We start from the raw sequence: 13058 nt of genomic DNA on the forward strand, positions 1-13058 counted from the left end.
TAACCATGCAAAAACGCCCGAGAGTAATTTCTGTCGTCTATTACGGTCAGCCGCTATGACTGATTAATCTTGGCGTAAAATGTTTCATTTGTAATTGGGTATCCCGTTTCATAAAACTGTTCGTAAGATAAAAGCGACTTTAAGAACGACTGGTGAACGTTCTATTGCATATCTAAATGTCAAGTGCACCCCAGACAAAAGATGATTTGAATAAATGGAGAAAAATCAAACAAGAATAATGATGAAAACTTCATCAAAATCGGATGGAAAATAAGAAAATTATGACATTTTTAAGTGTCGGTTATTTTTCACGAAACAGTTCTATGCTCAACTCAGTGATATGCAAATGAGAGAGTCGATGATGTCACTCACTATTTCTTTTTTTATATTTTTATTGTTTGAGTTATACAATATCTCATTTTTTACGGATTTGACAATTATGACCATCTTGTTTGAACCACAAACTGTTAAATCAATCGAATTCCACATGACCAGGGAGGAATAAAATCTTTTCCGCATGACAATGAGGAGAAAATTCAAATATTTCATATTTCATATAATAAAACACAAAATAAATAGTGAGTGGGTGATGTCATCGGTCCTCTCATTTGCATACTGACCTGGATGTGCTTAGAACTGTTTTGTGAAATTTAGAAGAACTTTAAAATGTCATAACTTTCTTATTTCAGACCCGATTTTGATGAAATTTTCAGTGTTATTCTTATTTCATTTTTCTCCTTCTATTCAAATAATCTTTTTGTTGGGGTGGACTTGTCCTTTAAAAACAAGAGACCCTAGCTCAACGTGGACCAGATCATTAAACATGACTTGTTTGAATACAAAACACCTCCGTGATCAGCTCAGTTGCTTTTCTCGGGCGATAAATAGATATTCTTTAATATTGTTAAAGATCCCCCCGTCCCCGAAATATGTCCATGTATTTGAAGGTAAACAAGCTTTACTACTACTGACCCCGAAATTTCCTGTTCCGGTTCCCGCTATTCTCGCGTGAAAAAAAGAGAAAAATCCAACAAACATAATATTGAAAATTTCATCAAAATCGGATGTAAAATAAGAAAGTTATGATATTTTAAAGTTTCGCTTAATTTCACAAAACAGTTATATGCACATCCTGGTCGGTATGCAAATGAGGAGACTGATGACGTCATTCAATCACTATATCTTTTGTATTTTATTATGTGAAATATGAAATATTCTAATTTTCTATATATTGTCGAGGGAAACAACTATTAATTCCTCCCTGAAAATGTGGAATTAGCATTGTTTAATACTATATGGTTCAGTCAAGGTGGTCCTTATTGTCAAATATGTAAAAAATGAAATATTGTATAAAATTCAAACAATAAAAAACAAAAGAAATAGTGAGTGATGGACATCATCGACTGACCCATTTGCATGTCGCTGAGTTGTGCATATCACTGTTTTGTGAAAAATAAGCGAAACTTCAAAATGCCATAACTTTTTTTATTTTACATCCGATTTTGATGAAATTTTTAGCATTATGTTTGTTTGATTTTTCCCTATTTATTCAATCAACATTTTACTGGGGTGGACTTGACCTTTAAGATAAATTATTTATGAAATAAACAATTAAAATTTGAAACCTTAGTCGTAAGCATTAAATGTCACACCCTCCTTACGAGTTGAAATTCAGTTTGATACAGTTTTAGATGATAAATAGGGCATATGGATTAGCCACGTTTGACATTACAATCAAAGCAAATTTTGACGACCAAAAAATGAAAGGTCGATGTTTAACTAATTACCATTTTTTTAATAGACTGACGGTATAAAGTTCAAACTTTTATGCATATACATAACCTTTATGATTAGGCCTATGAACTTCCTCAGCAAGTTGGAAGGGGGTATATAGTCCATGCATGTATTTGATGTTGAACGAGCTGTAATGGTCAAATTATACTACTACTGACCCCGAAATTTCATGTTCCGGTTCCCGCTATATTTTTGCGTGAAAATATCCATATAATTGATGCTGAACGAGCTTTAATGGTCTAATTACTACTACTGACCCCGAAATTTCATGTTCCGGTTCCCGCTATTCTTGCGTGAAAATAATGAAAGGAGAAGTCGTAAAAGTCTTAGGAGAAATTCTTTCTGAAACATATTTTGGACATCGCTCTCAAGCTCTTAGAGCTTATGATGATCTTTTCATGTACGTATTATCCTTGTGATTATACTAATGATAAATCAATCAATCAGTCAATGATCAATCAATCAATCAATCAATCAATCAATGATCAATCAATCAATCAATAAATCAAGCAAGCAAGCAAGCAAGCAAGCAAGCAAGCAAGCAACCAACCAATCAATTAATCAATCAGTCAATCAATCAATCAATCAATTAATCAATTAATCAATCAATCAATCAATCACACCCGCCCTATAGCCTGGCTCACACTATGCGATCCGATGCGACGCGATTTTTCAAGAAATCGCATTTTGCATTAAATGCAACAGTTCCTAGAAGTAAAATTATTCTATATAAAGTTTGGCATGATGTTAGGAATACTAAACTCATATTTTTACTTTGCGGCAAGCCCTGTGGTCGGGGTCAAGTCCGAATCGGCTTCAAGTCGTAGCCGATGATGACGTCATTACGATTTGGAATTGAATTTGTTTTTATTCATTCAGGGAGGCTCGAGCTTGACTGAATTTCAATTTCAGTAGTCCTACCACTATTCTGTACTCTTATCCGTAAGATTTTACTAGTTGGAATGTCCATATCAAACGGTATCACAATTTCTTTGAAATTCAGATCACAACTACCGCGTAGCCAGGATTTCATTTTGGAGGGGGCGGTAAATGCACGCGAAGCGTGCCAATTTACACTTACAGAGCGCGCGAAGCGCGCTCCCTAGGGGGTGGGTGCAGGGAGGGGGAGTTTCCACGTCCCCTAGCTGCGAAGTGCGAAGCTTTGTGTTTCATAAATTAATTGAAAAGGAGCCGTCTCTCTTGTCTCTAGTACCTATATCAGCTCCAATTCAGTTGAATAATATATTGTGATTTTGAACCTTGTGAAAAGTGAACGCACAAAAAAGGGATAAAGAGGAGGAAATTAAAATGATAATTACCTCGCGCAAAGCGCGGAAGCTAAAGCGTTTTATCATTTTTTTGCAATGAAAAGGGTCCCGAGAAAAGGGCATTCTCTAAGTCATATTGAATGCTTCCCTTGAAAAGATCAGATTTGATTACAAATAATTTAGCGACAGTGCATATCTTTAACTCGCAAAATAAGAGGAGAAGATGGGTATATGCCAGGAGGAAGATATTCATCCCCGCGCAGAGCAATTCGAAACTCTGAAATTTCAAAGGGCGGACGTTTCATCAAATGCAGATATCTTTATACCCATCGGCTCTAATGCAATTGATTTTCTAAGGTTATTGAACTTCATTACAAGGAAAATACCACGCAAAAAGTTGGAACTTCCGTGATTTATTGAAATTATATAAAAATGATTATGTAGAAATTATTTGACTTATCCTGAGGCGCTTCATTTTGAATGATATAGAAGCTCAAGTGTCATTCAAAATTTCAAACTGAGGGCGCAAAATAGGACAGGAGATGAATGTGCAGGGACATGAAGTTTAATAGAACTTATAAAAAAATTATTGTACTTTTTTATTTAATACGACACGAATTCCTTCCTCTTTTTAAATTAGAAACCTGTTTGCCCCCAAATTATGGTTGTTTATAGTAATAAGCTGAAAAGCGGGAGAAGTTGCTTATATGGAGGTGACGGCAGAAATTGATATAAAGATTTTACCCGCCCGTAGTCGACCCGACCAGAAGCTGCGCGATCAATTTGAAAAAAAAGATAACTTCATATCGGCCCAACCTTACTCTAATTCCATGCCCTAATGTATACATTTAAACTTGAACTGACAAGAAACCCCAGAAACACATACAGCTGAGGTGGGAAAACAGGGTAAGAGAAAGGATGAGGGAAACAAAGGATAACTGCAATATTGTCATTTAACCGCGCGCAGCGCGGAAGCAAAATTCATATATATTAGAGCAAGGGTGAAGGAGTTTCTTTTTTGAGAAAAAAATAATGAATAAAAAGAAAAACCCACAAAGCTAACTTTCTTCACTTTCCTCCTTTCGCTTTTCCTTTTCTCCTATCTTTTTCCCTTCTTTTTTTTTTTCTTTTTTTTTTGGGGGGGGGGGCGACCGCCCCCACCGCCCAACCCCCCTGGCTACGCGCCTGGATCACAACGAATCGCATATAGTGTGAGCCGGGCTAAAGAGTTGAAATTAAGTTTGATACAGTTTTAGAAAGCAAATTTCAACAATAAAAATGTCAAAGGTCGATGTTTCACTAATTGCCTGTTTTTTTAATAGACTGACGGTATAAATTTTAAACTTTTACATAAACATATTTTCTCCTCGTTCAGAGGTACTGTACACTCTAAAAACAAATCAGTAAAAAATGTTAATAGTTAATAGGGTCAGCTGGGTGCAACTGTTATTCTAGTCATATTTGACTACTTTCTAGTCGTATTTTACAAGAACAGAGTTATTTATAAATAAAATATATGTCAGAAATGTGACTAGCATATCAGTTGCACCCAGCTGACGACTTGTCTAGTCAATTTGACTGATTTGTTTTAAGAGTATATTTTTTCTCATTTTAACCATGTTAACAGTTTCTCTCAAGACACATGGTGTGTAAAGCTACAATAGAAGTTACATATTACACATATCATGCATGTAGTCTAATAATAAATCACTATCGGTTTAAAGATCTTTGAACATCTTGGAATGAATTCGCCCTTCTATATATATATATATTTTTTTTTTTTAATCATGCCAAATTGAATAGATAAATTCCAGTTGTGGGGACGATCTCAAAATGACTTTTTGCAGAATTCAATATAATGATCACCAAAGTGTCTGTTTGTATGAATAAAAAAAATATGTGCCAAAGGATTCTGGAAGAAAATAAGCGCGGATTCTGTCACTTCCGTCGGGTCTTTATTCCAGCAATAATAATACACTGTCCCACATGTGCCTATCTGTGTTGGCGATCTTCAGTGTGATTTTTAGCTTAGATATTATGATTTCACAAAGTTCCGTTTATGTAACTGTACCATATCTAGATCCACGATGATATAGTATAATACTTAACCTTGGTTTTATAGACTTTCTCACTAAATAAGTGTTTTACTGCAACTACTGTCATTTAGCTTTAAAGCTCGTGGATAGTGTTGGTAAAGGATACAAAAATTCCAGTTGAATGGATCTTTCCTATTGAATAACGATTGCTGATGATGATTCAATGCGAAATTGACAGAATTTCTTCTTGGAAATATTAAATTTTAAATAAACTCCGAGAAATAAAATCATTCTCCTCGGCTGAATTTCAAAGACAGTTCGCTGAATTTATGCGCACTTATATAGCGCCCACTTTCGTCCACGACTGATTTTTCCCCCTGTTAGTTGATCACTAGCCGTTCCACTTTTAGCAAACCGAAATATCCCTGCGAGCGTAGTCTGCTAATTCCGTGTGCGCGCTCGTCGATCATTGTTCCTTAGTTTTAGCATGGCCTCCGTCGAGTTTCTCCCCCAGCGAGTTCGGCGAGGAGCACAGCTAGGAAACCGATGAATTTTTGTTAGATGGGTTAGATAATTATTAAAAAAAATGTGGACTAACTTACCCCTTATGCTGTCCCTCCAACCTGTAGTTCACATGTTACAGTAGTTTATTTTGACGTTCATGAAAACGTATTAGAGATGAGTCTGTCAAAATTTTGGCTACAAATTTCCACGTGCGACAAGATTGGTTCATGGTTCTTGAAACTGCGAGATACATTATACTGCGTGCTGCATGCGATGCGATGCGATGGACATTGGTCACGCTCGCTCAGCTCGGCGCTTCGGCCTGACATTCTCTCACGCTTTATCCAACTCTATGCATTCTGTTCATACACAGTTTTGCGTGTACGATGTGTTCATGTCTTTCACGTCATATTTCAGCGCATGCATTGGGGAAGGGAAATTAATTTGGAAGTGGGAAAAGGGAGAAAAGAAGAAAGGGAAAGGTAAAAAAAAAGAGGATAACAAGTAAAGGAAAAGAAAGAACAAATGAGGCAAGGGAAACAGGAAATAAGAATGGAACGAGCTAACATGATAGCAGAGGCAGATCAATTTCGCGGCCAATATCACGAATATGGGGGGGGGGGGAATTTTTCACCCATTATTTTCCACGATCGACCGCTCTGAGTTGATTTTTGTTTGTTTCTTTCTTTGAAGGTGTATACCTCACAGTCAGCTTTATTCTTATAAAACAACATAAATGCAGGGGCCGCAGAATGGTTTTCAAAGTGAGGGGGGCTGAGTCAAATGTTTTTTTTTGGGGGGGGGGGGTGACCATGCAAAAAATCACAATCAAATGGTCATTTTTACTTTTTTGAACACGGTTATGGAAAAAAGCAGGGGCTGGAGTCCCCCCTCGCTTCCGCGACCCCTGAAATGTATAATCCTATACGTACTATTCAATATAGTGCGAGTGATGCGCGAGTTAAAATTTTTCGTAAATGTCATATTTTGTCCTGAAAATAAAACATCTAACTAATAACTATACTGCAAATACGAAGCACGAGCAGATTTTTTTTTCATATATATTCTGGCCTGATAAACAAGGGACCTGTTCTGATTGTAGTAGCCATGAAGACGATACATACCCAGGACCAAAATCCAATTGAAACCAGTTGGATTTCCAACTGGTTTCAATTGGTTTCAATTGGTTTCAACTGGTTTCAATTGGTTTTAACTGGAATATAACAATTTCCAGTTGAAACCAATTGAAACCAGTTGGGCAACTGGAAATCCTAACTGGAACCCGTTGGGCAACTGGAAATCCTAACTGGAACCAGTTGGGTAACTGGAAATGACTTCCAACTGGAAATGATTTCTAACTGGAACCAGTTGGGTAACTGGAAATCCTAACTGGAACCAGTTGGGTAACTGGACATGACTTCCAACTGGAAATGATTTCTAACTGGAACCAGTTGGGTAACTGGAAATCCTAACTGGAACCAGTTGGGTAACTGGAAATGACTTCCAACTGGAAATGATTTCTAACTGGAACCAGTTGAGTAACTGGAAATCCTAACTGGAACCAGTTGGGTAACTGGAAATCCTAATTGGAACCAGTTGGGTAACTGGAAATGACTTCCAACTGGAAATGATTTTTAACTGGAACCAGTTGAGTAACTGGAAATCCTAACTGGAACCAGTTGGGTAACTGGAAATCCTAATTGGAACCAGTTGGGTAACTGGAAATGACTTCCAACTGGAAATGATTTCTAACTGGAACCAGTTGAGTATCTGGAAATCCTAACTGGAACCAGTTGGGTAACTGGAAATCCTAACTGGAACCAGTTGGGTAACTGGAAATCCTAACTGGATCCAGTTAGGTAACTGGAAATGACTTCCAACTGGTTTCCAATTGGAAATTTTCCAGTTACCCAACTGGTTCCAATTGAAACCAGTTAATTTGCATATTATCTGCCAGTGTGCACAGATTAATGTTTTATGTGATTCATCATCATTTAAAATGTATCTATTTAATTCTTTTCTATTTCAAGTACCATACTTGTTTCAGATAAGTGTTTAGAATGCTTAGCAGTGAAAACCATGTTCATAAATGTTATAGATTATAATTAAAACAGATTATAAGATAATTAGTACACCACTAACTGTTACCAAATTACGTCAAATACAAATACATATATTTGAAGATCTTTCATGTAAATATATATCTTATAAAAGTCTACTTTATCAATGCACTTTACAATGATATTATAGACATATAGCACTGCTTCCTGTTGGCATGAGCAATAGTTAGTGCAAAATCTAATTAATTTGTAACTAATTAAGTCATTCCAACTGGAAGTTCCAATTGGATCCAGTTGGAAACCAATTAGTTTCAACTGGTTCCAATTGAAACCAGTTGCCTCCAATTGGTTTCAACTGGAACCAATTGAAACCAGTTACCTCCAATTGGATTCAACTGGTTTTAATAGGGAAATTGGAACAACTGGAACCAATTGAAACCTGTTGCCAACTGGTTCCAGTTGCCCAATTGGTTTTAACTGGAACCAGTTGGCAACTGGTTTCCAATTGGTTCCAGTTGTTCCAATTTCCCTATTGAAACCAGTTGGCCAACTGGTTTCAATTGGTTTTGCTCTAATTGGTTTCAACTGGATTTTGGTCCTGGGTAGGCCTATATAATTATGATGGCCTATTTCAAGAATGGAATAATGCGAGCGCGAAGTGCGGGCTGAACATTTTTGACATTCCAACAAGAAAATTGACATTCTAAGCATTAATCCTGAACTGAATAGGTATATAACTAGACAATACGAGCAATAAGCGCGATGGGGAAAATTAAGATTTAGAGCTAAAAACGGGACACTAGTTCATGTTTTGTAAGGCGTGAAGATGGGTAATTAGGCATCTTCCTACGTAATGCGAGCGGGAAGTGCGAGCAGAATTCTAATCTGAAAACTATTTCAAACACTGAAAATGAAACTGACTGGATGTGGATCGCACTCAATAAATGATTCAAGCGCGAAGCTCGAGCGGATATTTTTCGGAAATTATTCTGACCTAGGACGGGAACATTCTAAGGACATTTTGTCATATGAAAATAGAAATTATCTACCTATTAAGTGTCCCCAAGCGCGAGATGAAAATTCTTTCAATTATAAAAAAAGACAATATAGTGATTAGCAATTCATGAAATGTTATTGTTATTATCTTATTTATTACTCTAATAAGCCCAATAAGAGCGAGAAATTTGTTAATATCAATTTTTGAAAACTGGATATTCTAAGTATTTTTCTATTTATGAATAGAAGGCATTGGTTGATATATCTTTAACAATTAATGCGAGCGCAAATCACGAACCGATTTTTTTTAAATAAATTGTCATGAAAAGGGATTTTAAATAGTTTGTTATAGAGATAAATAACTAACCAATCGAAATGTGAGCGCGCAGCGCTAGCTGATAGGTTTTGACAATCAGAGCTGATATGTTTTGACAATCAGACCTGAATAAGAATATTTTGAGAATTTATTGTAAATACGAAGACTAGAGATTGGGTACTTGACAAATAATGCGAGCGCGTAGCGCGAGCTGCATTGATACTCGATCAGACCATAAACGGACTACGGCTGCACATTAAAAAAAATCAATTTGTAAATCAAGCAACGTGATATTTTAAGCTCCATATCAGCCCATTGAGGATTATTTGTATCTCGATATCAAACATGCAAGTGCGAGCGAAAAATTCATATAGTGATATGAAAGATTCTTATTTTTTTTGTATTTTCCAAGTCTTCTTCTCACCTTATTTTTTTCATTTGTATTCCTCCTCTTTTCCTCCTTTTTTTCTCCTCTCTTTTCCCTTTTTTTATTTTCCCCACTCCTAGAGGGACCCGGGAACTTCGCCCTGGATCCGCGCTCGCATTATTCATGTTATTAATCTAGAAAGATCCCAAATTACTCATCCTTTTCATTATTTACAAAACATGAATGATGTGTCCCGTTTTAGTCTAAATCTCTTTTTTTTTACGCTCGCGCTTCGCCCTCGCATCAATAGTTCAGTGATATACATATCCTGTTTACGTTTACAAAAAAGCTTAGAATTTCCCTTCTTTAGGTAAAAATGTACTTCTATTTGATTGTTGAAATATGCAACGCATTCATGGCTAACTGCAAGACGTCCTTGACAGGTGCATGGTTCCTTTTCGATCAGATCAAAACGTATATTTAAAATTTCTGTTCACGCTTCGCAGTAATTATTTAGTTGCATATATACATGATTCGTTCAGGCTCACAAACATTGCCCAGAATGTTAAAATTTCAAATACAAAATTAGCTCGCGCTTCGCGCTCGAACTATTTATATAAGGCTTATGAGATTATTAAATATTTATGTTGATTTATAGGAATACAGCTAATGGACTACCCCTTCAAATAAACATACATAAATCAACTTCGAGCGGCCGATTGTGGAAAATGTGACTGAAAAATCCCCCCCCCATATCAGCGAAGCTGGATCCGCCCCTGTACCCAACATATCATTTGTAAATATGCCTCTATAAAGGAGCTATATACAGTTCTTTACTTGTGTTTCTGCTCAGACTCATTAGAAAGGTGCAAATTGGAAACTTGAAACTGATCATGCATCCAGTGCCATTTGGCCAGGGTATACCAATCATGGTACAAGAGCGATTTATATAGTTTATGGCAATATCGAATTGGACTGTGTCAGGCAAGGTCGCCAATTATAGTAAAAAGATTCTTATAAAATTTTACGTTGTGAAGAAAGTTCAAAAATGGTCACTCGTTTCGTGTTAGATGTCAAGTAAGATTTTTTATTTATTGGAACGTGGAACAAAAGAAAATGTATCATTTTGGATTTTGAAATAAAAATTGGTGGAAACAGCAAAACAGACGGGCCCATATTTTATAATAGCAATTTTCGTACATTTAGCTCTATTGTGCAAGACTCTCTTACACTGGGGAAATGAAACAGAATATATGATAAATGACCATGCATGAATGAATGAATAAATGCATACAATTATTAAAGTAAATAAATAAAAATGTATGTCTATGAGCAATTTTCAAAATATACCTTGGTCGCCCCCAGCCCTGATCCGCCAATTTACATGTGGAAAGAAAAATTATGGGAAAACTGGCGTATATGCTGTATTCTCGACCGCTGGTCTTTCTCACATTCATAAAATATTTTGGGAATAAGTTTTGACTTTATAAAATTATGAAGTCAGAGATCTTTTCATTACAAGAGATTCGTACTTTGTTTCGTTGACAAACAAAAATTACACGTTTTATACAGCCGAAGGCCAAATACTTGCTCGTGCAGTATTATTTTGTCCACCCTATGCGATTGGTGAGGTGGGGGGGGGGGGGGGGTAGGCCTATTGGGGAAGGGATAGGCCATGCAGTTGAACAAATAGGCATTTTCACAAGAAAGTGTGTGTGAAGAAATAATATTACTTCAATACACTATGAATTATGATGCAATTAATTTAGGCCGATATCGCAACATGTTTGTTTTGGGTTTTTTTGCTTTTCTCTCACTCATAACAGTCCGAGTGACAATATATATCCGGTTATTCATGAGGGACGTGTATCGTTTGGTTGTCAAGTTAGAAACAAAGAATTGCAATAATAAAGTTTGTCAGACTAGACAAATTCCCAACGACTCGTTCCCATGCAGCTCGATCCCCACCCAACCCCCCTCCCCTACGTTCTTTCTTTCTCTATATAATTTCTTTCTTTCATTGCATTTTTTCCCCTTCCCGTTCTTTCACCTCCTTTTTCTGATAATGACTTGAAAATCGATCAGTGCTTGGCTTGTAAATCATTGTCCCTGCCATTTTTTTTGCATCTCTCCCACAGTTCAATGTTTAATTAAAGGTCAAGTCCACCCCAGAAAAAAGAAATGTTGATTTGAATCAATAGAAAAAAATCCAACAAGCATAATTTTGAAAAATTCATCAAAATTGGATGTAAAAATGAGTAAATCAGTATGGCATTTCCAAATTTCACATAGCCTATATTTTTCACAAAATAGTTATATGCACAACTCAGTATTATGCAAATGAGAGTTGATGATGTCCCTCGATCACTACCAACCGCGTAGCCAGGATTTCATTTTGGAGGGGGCGGTAAATGCACGCGAAGCGTGCCAACACTTACAGAGCGCGCTCCCTAGGGGGTGGGTGCAGGGAGGGGGAGTTTCCCCCTCCCTTGCGAAGCTTTTGGTGTTTCATAAATTAAAATGAAAAGGAGCCGTCTCTCTTGTCTTTAGTACCTATATATCAGCTCCAATTCAGTTGACTATATTGTGATTTTGAACATTGTTTTCAAAAAAGATTGTGAACGCACAAAAAAGGAAAACAATGGAGGAAATTAAAATGATAATAACCCCGCGCGAAGCGCGGAAACTAAAGCGTTTTATCAATTTTTTGCCATGAAAAGGGTCCCGAGAAAACGGTATTCTCAAACACATGTTGGATACTTCCCTTGGAAAGATCAGATTTGATTACAAACAATTTAGCGACAGTGCATATCTTTAACTCGCAAAACAGAGGAGAAGAAGTGTATATGCCGGGAGGAAGATATTCCTCCCCGCGCAGAACAACGAAACTCTGAAATTTCAAAGGGCAGACGTTTCATCAAATGCAGATATCTCCAATACCCGATCGGCTCTAATTCAATTAATTTTCTAAGATTATTGAACTTCATTACAAGGAAAATAGTGCGCAAAAAGTTGAAACTTCTGTGATTTATTGAAATTATATAAAAAGGATACCTAATTTCTTTGACTTATCCTGAAGCGCTTCATTTTGAATTATAAAGAAACTTTGGTGTCATTCAAAATTTCAAACTGAGGGCGCAAAACAGGACAGGAGATGAATGTGCAGGGAAATGACATGAAGTTTAATAGAATTTGATAAAAAATATTGTACTTTTTTATTTAATAAGATACGAATTTTATACCTTCCTCTTTTTAAATTAGGAACCTGTTTGCCCCCAAAATTATGGTTGTTTAGTAATGAGCTGAAAAGCGGGAGAAGTTGACTTTATGGAGGTGACGGCAGAAATTGATATAAAGATTTCACCCAACCGGAGCCGACCCGACCAGAAGTTGCGCGATCAATTAAAAAAAAAGATAACTTCATATACTTCGGCCTAACCATGCCCTAATGTATACATTTGAACTTTACCCGGCAAGAAACACATATAGCTGAGGTGGAAAAACAGGGTTAGAGAAAGGGTGGGGGGAACAATGGAGATCTTCAATATTGTCATTTAACCGCGCGCAGCGCGGAAGCAAAATTCATATATAAATCTAGAGCAATTAGAGTGAAGGAGTTTCTCTTTTGAGAAAAAAAAAAGAATAAAAAGAAAAAAAAAACTCAAAGCTACCTTTCTTCCCTTTCCTCCCTTCCCTTTTCCTTTTCTCCTCTCTTTT

Source organism: Lytechinus pictus, chromosome 13 (genome assembly GCF_037042905.1).
Source record: "Lytechinus pictus isolate F3 Inbred chromosome 13, Lp3.0, whole genome shotgun sequence".
Classification (NCBI taxonomy): domain Eukaryota; kingdom Metazoa; phylum Echinodermata; class Echinoidea; order Temnopleuroida; family Toxopneustidae; genus Lytechinus; species Lytechinus pictus.